Source organism: Vidua chalybeata, chromosome 2, assembly GCF_026979565.1.
Source record: "Vidua chalybeata isolate OUT-0048 chromosome 2, bVidCha1 merged haplotype, whole genome shotgun sequence".
Taxonomy (NCBI): Eukaryota; Metazoa; Chordata; class Aves; order Passeriformes; family Viduidae; genus Vidua; species Vidua chalybeata.
The window spans coordinates 728665-739365 of record NC_071531.1 but is presented as its reverse complement, the minus strand read 5'-3'; the positions used below and the strand labels follow the sequence as shown (position 1 = coordinate 739365).

The window sequence follows — 10701 nt, the reverse complement described above, 5'->3', positions numbered from 1 at the left end:
CCGCAGCGCCGCGGCCAGAGCCACCGCTCCTGTCACCGCCCCCGCCACCGCTCCTGTCACCGCCCCCGCCACCGCTCCTGTCACCGCCCCGCACCGCTCCTGTCACCGCCCCGCACCGCTCCTGTCACCGCCCCCGGGGCTGAGCCCGGCCCGGCCCCGCCCGAGCGCCCTGCCGGCTCCGGGAGGGCAGAGCAGGGGAGGGCCGGGCTGTGCCGCGGTCCCCTGGCCCTGCCCTGCCCCTTCTCCTGCCCCTGTCCTTGTCTCTGTCCTGGCTCCGGCCCCTTCTCCTGCCCCTGTCCGAGTGCCTGCCCCGTCCTTCCTCCTACTACTACTCTTCCTCCTACTCCTACCTACCCCTGTCTTCATCTCCATCCCATCCCCGTCCCCATCCCCATCCTCATCCCCATCCCATCCCCATCCCCATCCCCATCCCCATCAATTCCCTATCGCTATTCTTGTCCCTGCCACGGCCCCTGTCCTTGTCCCTGTGGTTGATGTGAAGACATCTCGCCCCGGGTTTGTCCGGCTGCACTGGGCACGGCAGCAGCCCCTGGTGACAGTAACCACACTGAGAGACCCTGGTGACAGTGACCCAAATCTGCAGCCCCTGGTGACACTGACCACACCTGCAGACCCTGGTGACACTGAGCCAAACCTGCAGCCCCTGGTGACACTGACCACACCTACAGGCCCTGGTGACAGTGACCACACCGACAGGCCCTGGTGACAGTGACCACACCGACAGCCCCTGGTGACACTGACCACATCTGCAGCCCCTGGTGACACTGACCACATCTGCAGCCCCTGGTGACACTGACCACACCTACAGGCCCTGGTGACAGTGACCACACCGACAGCCCCTGGTGACACTGACCCACATCTGCAGCCCCTGGTGACACTGACCACATCTGCAGCCCCTGGTGACAGTGACCACACCTACAGCCCTGGTGACAGTGACCACACTGACAGCCCCTGGTGACACTGGCTGCACACCTCCAGCTGATGCCAGTGACAGCAGATTGTGACTGAAAACACTGCTTTGGTTAAAAGCAGCTGAAGCAGAGGGGTATTTCATGTGTCTCCTGAACACAATCGAAATAATCTCTCTTAAACACTTCAGAGAGGAAATAATATTATTATTATTATTATTATTATTATTATTATTATTATTATTATTATTGTCATTACCATCACTCATAGTAGCACTACTGTGTCAGCAGGACTGTGGCTGGCAGGACTGCCAGCAGAGGAATCCGAGCGAGCTTAGGGTGCTTCAAACACCTCGAATGAATGCAGAGGATGCTCGGCTGCCTGCGGGGTCCCCGAGCAGAGCCGGCACCGCTGCCGCGGGATTTCCGAGCAGGGAAAAGCGGCAGGAGCGGCAGGAGCTCACCTTCCGAGCAGCGGGGCGGGGTTGGGCTGCTCTGGTTCCCGGCTGGATGAATCACTGGATTTCGCTGCAGTTCAGCTCTTTCTCCATCCAAGGGGAGATTTCTGCCTGTCCCTTGGCCCCGGGGCTCTCGGGGCGTTTGCAGGGCGGGGCAGCAATAAAACAGGTGAGAATTCCCTTGAACAGCCTTTAACCCCGACGCAAGGGATGAACGCCGGGCAGGAGCACAAAAGCAGCCGGAGCCTGCCTGGCCGAGCTGCCCCGGAGCCTGCGGGGAAGGTGACACCTCCGCAGGGCTCTGCATTCCCTGGAGCCGCCCGAGGTGACACCGAGATCCCGTAATGCCCGGCCCCAGGGCAGGGCAGCAGTCCCGGCGCTCAGGGGGACTCAGGAACAGGGACAGGCTGTGGCAGTGCCGCCGTTTCCAAACAGGAACGCTGAACAGCAAAACAGAGCCCGCAGAGGGCACTTTAATTTGAGGGGCGCCTTCATTAATGAGGCTTTGATTGATGAAAGAAGCGTGGAGGAACTCGAAATTAAAGAGACTCGACTTGTGACTTGTGCAGTGGGGTTCCCCTCCTCCCTCCTGCTAAAGGACACTTTTGATGACAGAAATCCCAGAACTTGTCGTGTGTCTTTGCCCTTTGCCAAAGCAGAGGGGGAACTTGGGCAGGGTTTTGGTTTCAGCCCAGGCACAGCTTTCGGCCCAGCTCTGTCTTATCTGGAGCTTCCTGATAAATCACAGCCCAAGAAATGACTCTCCTGGAGCCCTCTCTGGTAGGAGGGAGGTCAAAGTGAGGAAAGGTTCATGGCAGATGTGGTATCCACCATCAGATGATGAGGGGTGATTTATTAAAACTGGAGCTTAAGGAGAATGGGGAGAATGGAGAATAAAATTATTTGTTGAAGACAGAGTGAAGAGAGAGCTGGGTTTAATGCAACATCCAATAAAAAAGAAAATAATATCAGTAATCCAGGAAATGTGCAGAACCTACAGGAGTCCAGGGATAATTCTGTGTATTGGCTTTCTTGTCTTTGAGCCTAGGGAGAGGGAAGCAAAGTCAATGTCAAATCAGACAGTGAGGGATAAATGAGCCCGTGATTTTCTTGCAGCCAAATTTCTGGCACAGAATCTTGAAAAAAAAAAAAAAAAAAAAAAAGAATCTACAAAAAGATAAGGAAGGTGCCCAAAAATAACGCAGAGAGAGAGGGGAAATGAATCCATTGCCAGACCCAGGGGCAGTTCCACATCAGGCAGTGATCAGGACGTGAGCAATTTTAGGACCACAGTGGTGTGGGAGAGAAATCAGCCCCTGCCTTGTGTTCCTCAATTGTCCCTCTGCTAAAGAACCACAGGCAACTCAGTCAGGAAACAAACAAGAGAGGAAAGCAGGAAGGATCCCCTGTCCTACTCAAATTACACTTCAGAAAGCCTTAAACAAATTCCAGACTTGTTATACCAAAAGCTCTACAAACTCTCACCTCATTCCTTGCCACTCCTGGTGCCTGCTGCTTGGATTTTTAACCTTCCTGGAAGAGAGACAGAATTGAGTTGTTTTATAGTGGCCTGACATGAAAAGGAGAACAATTCTTAGAGAAAACCCACATTGGTCTGGCCAGCCACAAACCCTCCCACTGCAAACGTTGCTGTGGGGGCTCTGCTGATGGTCGGGGATGATCTGGACCCTCATGTGCCAGCTGGGAACTCTTGGGGGTAGATGGAAAATTATTTAGATGTGTGAAGAGGCATCTCCAGTTCAATTTTGGTCTCAGTTTCCAGTCCAGCCCTGCCCTCTGGCAGTGGGAGCCATTCCCTGTGTCCTGTCCCTCCAGGCCTTGTGCTCAGTCCCTCTCCTGGAGCCCCTTTAGGTGCCACACCTACAGAGGGTTAAAGGAAATTACATCACCCTGGGAAGGGATTTGAGTTCTAATGGATGATTTTGAAGGTCCCCTGCAGCCCAAGCCAGCCTGGGGTTCTGTGATTTCACCAGGCTCAGGTGACACAGCCTGTGCCTGCAAAAGGGAGAGGTCTCAAAGAGATCAGGAAGAAAAAAAAGCAACTCCTCCCGCCCTGGGTTGTGTTGGATGTTCTGTGTTCTGACCTAGAGCAGGATTCTGGGTTTGCTGGTGAATTCAGCCTTTCCCAGAGCCTTTGGGCCCATTGTGTGCATGCATTTCACCATGTTGTGAGGCTCAAAGTAAAAAAAAAAAAAAAAAAAAAAAAGGTGTTAAAAGTAAAAAAAAAAATGTTAAAGTTAAAAAAAAAAAAGGGTTTAGTGATTCACTTACAGTAAATCTGTGATGAAATCGAGTCTGGGAGACAGAGGAAGTGCAGTCAGGCAGTGCCTGAGCAGAGCAGTTTCCATGAGCAGGGTAAACAGAGCTCTACTCATGTGAGAGATAAACAGCCCATTCTGCCAGGAATGAACTTGTCTGCCTGGGCAGCCTTTCTCAGAAGAGGCTTGTGTCGGGGCATGAAATTCATCCTGAATTTTGGATGCCTGGGCATGACACTGAGGGTGCTAAATAGCTGTAGGAACAAAAAGATCACAGGGGCCAAGGAAAGTTCCTCAAATGGTGACATTTAGGGGGAATCAGAGAATCCCAACCTGGTTTGGGCTGGAAGGGACCCTAAATCCCACCCAGTGCCACCCCTGCCATGGCAGGGACACCTCCCACTGCCCCAGGCTGCTCCAGCCCCAGTGTCCAACCTGGCCTTGGGCACTGCCAGGGATCCAGGGGCAGCCCCAGCTGCTCTGGCAATTCCATCCCAGCCCCTGCCCACCCTGCCAGGGAACAATTCCCAATTCCCAATCTCCCATCCAGCCCTGCCCTCTGGCACTGGGAGCCATTCCCTGGCTCCTGTCCCTCCAGGCCTTGTCCCCAGTCCCTCTGCAGCTCTCCTGGAGCCCCTTCAGGCCCTGCCAGGGGCTCTGAGCTCTCCCTGGAGCTTCTCCTCTCCAGGTGAGCCCCCCCAGCTCTCCCAGCCTGGCTCCAGAGGGGCTCCAGCCCTGGAGCAGCCCCGTGGTCCCCTCTGCATGAGGATCCCTCTTGGATCAGTTTTTGGTGGAGGAGTTTTCAAGGTGATGTGTGGGAAATTAAAGTGTGAATTTAAGGAACACACCCTAAGGCACCTCCTCTGATGGAACATTGGTTCTGGTAACAGAAAACTCACAGCCCCAGAGCCACCCCAAACCCTGTCCCCCAAGGACACATCCAGACACCTCTGGGACACTCCCAGAAACTCCACCAGACCCTGGGAAACTCATTCCAGTGCCTCACCACTCTGGGAGGGAAAAATTATTCCCAATCTCTGGTGTGAACCTCCCCCATTAGAAAGTCAGGGACTGGGGAAAGGTGGGCACAGCAGGGAAGTGAAGGAGCTTCCAGGAGGCCTCCAAGGGCCTTGTGGAAAACCCCAACACCCAAAAAAGGGCATTTTGCTGGGAAAGAGTGAAAAGAAATTCACTGTGACTCAGTGAAGGAGCTCGGCAGAAGTGAGAGGAGGTGAACTCTCCTGCTTTTATAAACAAGTCTGGACATAGCGAGGGAGGCAGGCAGGGGAAAGAAGAGATTTTCCAGGGGAAGGAGCCAGCACTGCAGGGATGTGCCAGCCCCAGCTGGGGCTGGGGGTCTGGGCTGTGGGAAGGGCAGCTGGGATTATATCATTTATACATTCACAGCCTTAATGCCAGCACGAGCTAAAAGAGGCTCTAAATGTATCCCCAAAATGCCCCTAAAATGCCAAAGTGCTCCAGATCGTTCAGCTTTCCAGGCAGGAGGTTTCCTGGGTGTGTTTTAGCTCCAGAGATGCAATGGAATCACTTTTTCAGACACTTTGATGGATCTGACTTTTAATTTGCTCTTACCAGACAGAGCTCAAAGCCTCAGGTACCAACACAGGTGTGCCAGGAACCCCCTCACCTTTCCCAAAAATACCTGGAGGGAAATGAACCCACCACTGAAGGGAAGGGAAATAAAGCTCCTAAAGCCAAGCAGAGCTGCCAGTGACACCTTTTTGTTGAGGAAATGTTTTGCTTTTGCTGCCCCAGGGAAAAGGCATCCCCAAGGCAACAGGGCTGGATTTGGTACTAAGGATGGGATTTCTGGGACTTCTCCCAGGAGCTGCAGGAAAGAGAAAACTAAGAACAATAACAATAGAACTAATTTAATTTTTTTTAATTAAAAATTATTTTTAAAAAATTTTAGAAGTTAAAAAGGGTTTTCCAAGAGCCTCCATGAAAAAAATCATGGTCCAGCCCAAGTTTCTTTAGTTCTCTGACACTAAGCACACCATGTGTTGCTTTTATTGAGGTCTAACCACCAATTACAGGAATTTTGCACTTAACTGTGGTGCTGGGATGGTTCAACATCACTGAAGAAACAGCCACAGCCTCTGTCTCTCTCTGTTAAGGATTTCCTGGTATTTCAGTTTTTCCTGTGTGAAGGAAAGAAAAACAAAAGAAGCCAATTGATGCTCCAAGCCCCAGTGTCCAACCTTGGGCACTGCCAGGGATCCAGGGGCAGCCCCAGCTGCTCTGGCAATTCACCCTGTGCCAGGGCCTGCCCCACCTGAACGTGCCAGAGCCCCTGGAAACAGAAGGAGAAGGAGGGGAAATGGTTTTACCTGCAAAGCAGTGAAAATTTAATATATGGTGATGGCATTTGGAGAGCAACATTTGGTTACCGTGCACTTGAATGTTTCAATAATTGCTTTTATTCCTCTTCTTCCTTTAGAAACTTCTCTCCATTTGCCAGCACCAAAAAATGTGGAGGTTCATTCCTACAACTTCCAGAGTTTGCTGAGGTGGTCTCCTGTCCCAGTGGAGAATGGCTCGGTGTTATACACGGCCCATTACAAAACGTGAGTAAGCAGTAAATAAAACCAGGAGAGAAGGGGGGCATTGAGGGGAGGTGAATGTGGCCAGATTCCCTGCATTCCCCATTCCCCTGGAATCATCCATCCCCATACCCCTGGAATTACCCATCTCCATTCCCATGGAATCATCCATCCCCATTCCCATGGGATTATCCATTCCCCTGGAATTACCCATCTCCATTTCTCTGGAATCATCCATCCCCATTCCCATGGGATTATCCATCCCCATTACCACTGAGCTCCTCTTTGGGGGAATCACCACCAGGGCAGAGCCACCCACCCGAATTCCCATGGAAGGAGGAGGAATTCTGTCCCTGGGCATCCCCAGCAGCACGGAGCCCTCATTAAACACCCCAAACACAATCCCAGCCTCTGCTCAGCTCTCCAGCAAAGCTCCCCACAAACCCTCCCAAATCCCACATGGATTCACCTCCCATATCCCACCTGGATTCACCTCCCAAATCCCACCCGGATTCACCTCCCAGATCCCACCCGGATTCACCTCCCAGATCCCACCCAGATTCACCTCCCAAATCCCACCCAGATTCACCTCCCAAATCCCACCCGGATTCACCTCCCAAATCCCACCTGGATTCACCTCCCAAATCCCACCTGGATTCACCTCCCAAATCCCACATGGATTCACTTCCCAAATCCCACATGGATTCACTTCCCAAATCCCACCCGGATTCACCTCCCAGATCCCACCCAGATTCACCTCCCAGATCCCACCCAGATTCACCTCCCAGATCCCACCCGGATTCACCTCCCAAATCCCACCCGGATTCACCTCCCAAATCCCACCTGGATTCACCTCCTAAATCCCACCTGGATTCACCTCCCAAATCCCACATGGATTCACCTCCCAAATCCCACATGGATTCACTTCCCAAATCCCACATGGATTCACTTCCCAAATCCCACCCGGATTCACCTCCCAAATCCCACCCAGATTCACCTCCCAGATCCCACCTGGATTCACCTCCCAGATCCCACCTGGATTCACCACCCACCAAGTTCTCTGCTACAATTTTATTTATCTATTTATTATCTCTTTATCTATTATCTATCTATTTTTAAATTTATCTATTTCTCACCTGGGATTCTCCATCAAGGATATGGCTCTGAACTAATAAAAACCTGTAATAATAGAGAAATAAAACCTAGTCAATTCTAAATAAATAAAATTAACAATATATAAAACAAAACCTAATCAATTCTAAATAAATAAATGAAACCTAGCAAGAAATAAATAAAACCAAACCAATTATAAACAAATAAAACCTAATAATAAATAAATCAATCCCAATCAATTATAAAGACATACATTTTAAAAAGCTAACAATAAATAAAACCTTATCAATTCTAAATAAGTAAAACCGCATCAGAAATAAATAAAACAACCTAATTATAAGCAAATTAAACCAAGTAAAGAAATAAACAAACCCTAATCAATTCTAAATAAACAAAACCTAATAATAAATGAAACCTAATAAATTCTAAATAACTAAAGCCTAATAATAAATAATTAAACCCTAATAAATTTAAATAAATAAATCCTCATAATAAGTAAACAAGCCCTAACCACTTATAAAAAATAAACATGTAAAACCTAACTATAAATAAATAAAACCTAATCAATCACAAAGAAATAAATAACCCCCAACCAAAAAAAAAAACTCAATCACAAATAAATAAATCAAGCCTAATCAATTCTAAATACATAAACCCCAATAATAAATAAAACCTAATAAATTATAAATAAATAAACAAAACCTAATAAGAAATGAATAAAACCCTAACCAATTCCAAATAGAACCTAATAAGAAGGAAATAAACCCTAATCAAATTTAATAAATAAACCCCAACAATCATTCAGGCCAGTCCCAGGATCCATTCCAAAGGCAGAAGTCCTGGGAAAGTGCCAGCACTGGGACCAGCCATGGAAAATCCTCCCCAGCTCCCTCAGCTCGTCCTAAACAACTCTGCACTTGTTGGCTTTCTCTATTATATACTGGCTGCTGCAAATTCTTATTTATAATAATAATTCTATTATTTAAATATGAATTATAACGACTTTGGTACAGTTTGTGCAGTTTGCAACCACTTTGTACTGCTTTAATACAGTGGAATTTATCACCTGGCCCTGTGCAGATTGTCTATTTTAGTGTGAAAAACATATCTATTATGTTTGTATGTGACAAACACATATATTACAGTTCAGATGTATGTGACAAACACATATAGTTCAGATGTATGTGACAAACACATATATTATAGTTCAGATGTATGTGACAAACACATATATTATAGTTTAGATGTATGTGACAAACACATATATTATAGTTCAGATGTATGTGACAAACACATATATTATAGTTTAGATGTATGTGACAAACACATATAGTTCAGATGTATGTGACAAACACATATATTATAGTTTAGATGTATGTGACAAACACATATATTATAGTTTAGATGTATGTGACAAACACATATATTATAGTTTAGATGTATGTGACAAACACATATATTATAGTTCAGATGTATGTGACAAACACATATATTACAGTTTAGATATATGTGACAAACACATATATTATAGTTTAGATGTTTATCGTTTTGGAGCCCTGGCTGCTGAGAATTTCAGGCTTTTTGTGCTGACAGACTCTGAGCTCCCAAAAAAAACCTCTGCATTTGAGCTGAGGCCTTGGAGAAGGCTTCTGAAATTGAAATATTGAATTAAGATTATAAGTGTGCAGTTTAAATAGAAGTGTGTAATATCACATAAGGGAAAACTTCAAGTTTAAAGTTTTAGAATATAATAATGTATATAAAACAAGAGAGACGTTTTAGAGCAGAGACTAGTCCTTCTTCACCTTTTTCTCTATGGGTTTGGGTGGTATTTCATTAAATAAAAAAGTAATAAAATTAAATAATTAATTAAATATATTAAATAAAATTTTAATTAATAAAAATAATTACACAATTTTTTAAAAAAAGTAATTCAATTAAAAAGTAATTAAATAAAAAAGTCCACATTGCGGACCACAAGTAGTTAGCTAACAGTTAAAAATAATTTAATGTAATTTCTTAATTAGACAGTTTATCCTTAAAACATCTTATTGGGAGAGAGATACAACTCCATTTTTAGTTTATTAAAATAAAGTACTATAAAACTCACAGATTATAAAACTATAATATAAATAAAAACGAATAAACATCTAAATCCAAACAAAAATACCATCTCATAGATTTAATCCCAGAAAAAAAAAAAAAGAACCTAAAACCTCCACATTTAGGCTTTCACTAAATATTCCAATGGAGACTGTGTGATGTGCAGTTGTTAAAGGCTTTTATTTGTGCAAGCCACTGACAATGGTGAGAATAACTCAGATAATTTGGGAAATAGCCAACAGTGATTCCATGGACCTGTGGAGAATTTTGTCTGTATAAAACAGCATTGAAGAGAAAATGCACAAGAATGCAAGGAAGGATTTAGCACTGACCTTTGGTTATCAAGAGCTGTCAAACCACACAACAGGGAACACCAGTTAGATTAATTTCACCTGCAGTAATTTAAGAAGATGGGTCAAGAACCAGAAAACTCAAAGGAATCTTTGAATATGCAAAATCTTCATCGACATGCATTTGACCAATGTGCTGGAAAAGTACATCAGGAAATTATTTTGAACTAACTGATGTGCCTCTGCCAAGCACCCAGCGCTGCAAAGGTCCCTTTTATCCCTTACTAAACTTTAAAAAGTGTTGAAGAGTGAGCCTTGCTTTCACAAGCTCAATGCCAGGACACGAAGCTTCTGCCCCATCAGCCTCCCCTCCCTGGGGCTGGGAGCTGATCTGAATTTACCCCACAAAACCAACGTGGATGGAGCGGTTCTGGTTTCACAAGCGCCCACTTCGAGGCATTTCCAGGTTATTTCAACATCCACACAGAGAAATCCAGCTTTTCCCCAGGGCATCTGGCAGGATTCCAACATTACCAGCATCAATTCAGTGAAGAGAATGACAGAATTAGGGAATCCTTCAGGCTGGGAAAGAGCTCCAAGCTCACCAAATTGGGAATATCCTGACCAAGGAAAAGGAACCCACCCCCAGGGCCACATTCCCCAGAAATACCTTGGAACTGAACAAATCCATTTTATTACACTTCCTTTATACGCTGAGATGAAGAGTTCTGTGAACTGTAAATTCTGGTCAAATCCTTTTCCCAGTATTTCTGGATACAGCTGAAAAATCAGAATGAGGCTGACTTGGGCATTTAGGAACTTAATTTTCCAGTTTAAATATTTGATACACAAACAAACAAATAATTTTTCTATTATTACGATCAAAATATTCATATTAGCTATTTAAATACCCACTGAATCAAGGAGTTTTTCCATCTCACTGTCCTGGTTTTGCTGCTTCTGGC

The 10701-nt window shown here is 45.9% G+C and overlaps 1 long non-coding RNA gene across 1 annotated transcript; it reads right to left on the bottom strand.

The window, feature by feature from the left end:
• Window positions 1-6108: 6108 nt before the first annotated feature.
• LOC128783797 (uncharacterized) lies at window positions 6109-10626 on the bottom strand. Its single transcript, XR_008429246.1, has 4 exons — window positions 10407-10626; window positions 9779-9932; window positions 7367-7409; window positions 6109-6205 (listed from the first exon to the last, which is right to left on the bottom strand). It is a non-coding gene; the product is annotated as an uncharacterized LOC128783797 (long non-coding RNA).
• Between the last annotated feature and the right edge of the window lie 75 nt (window positions 10627-10701).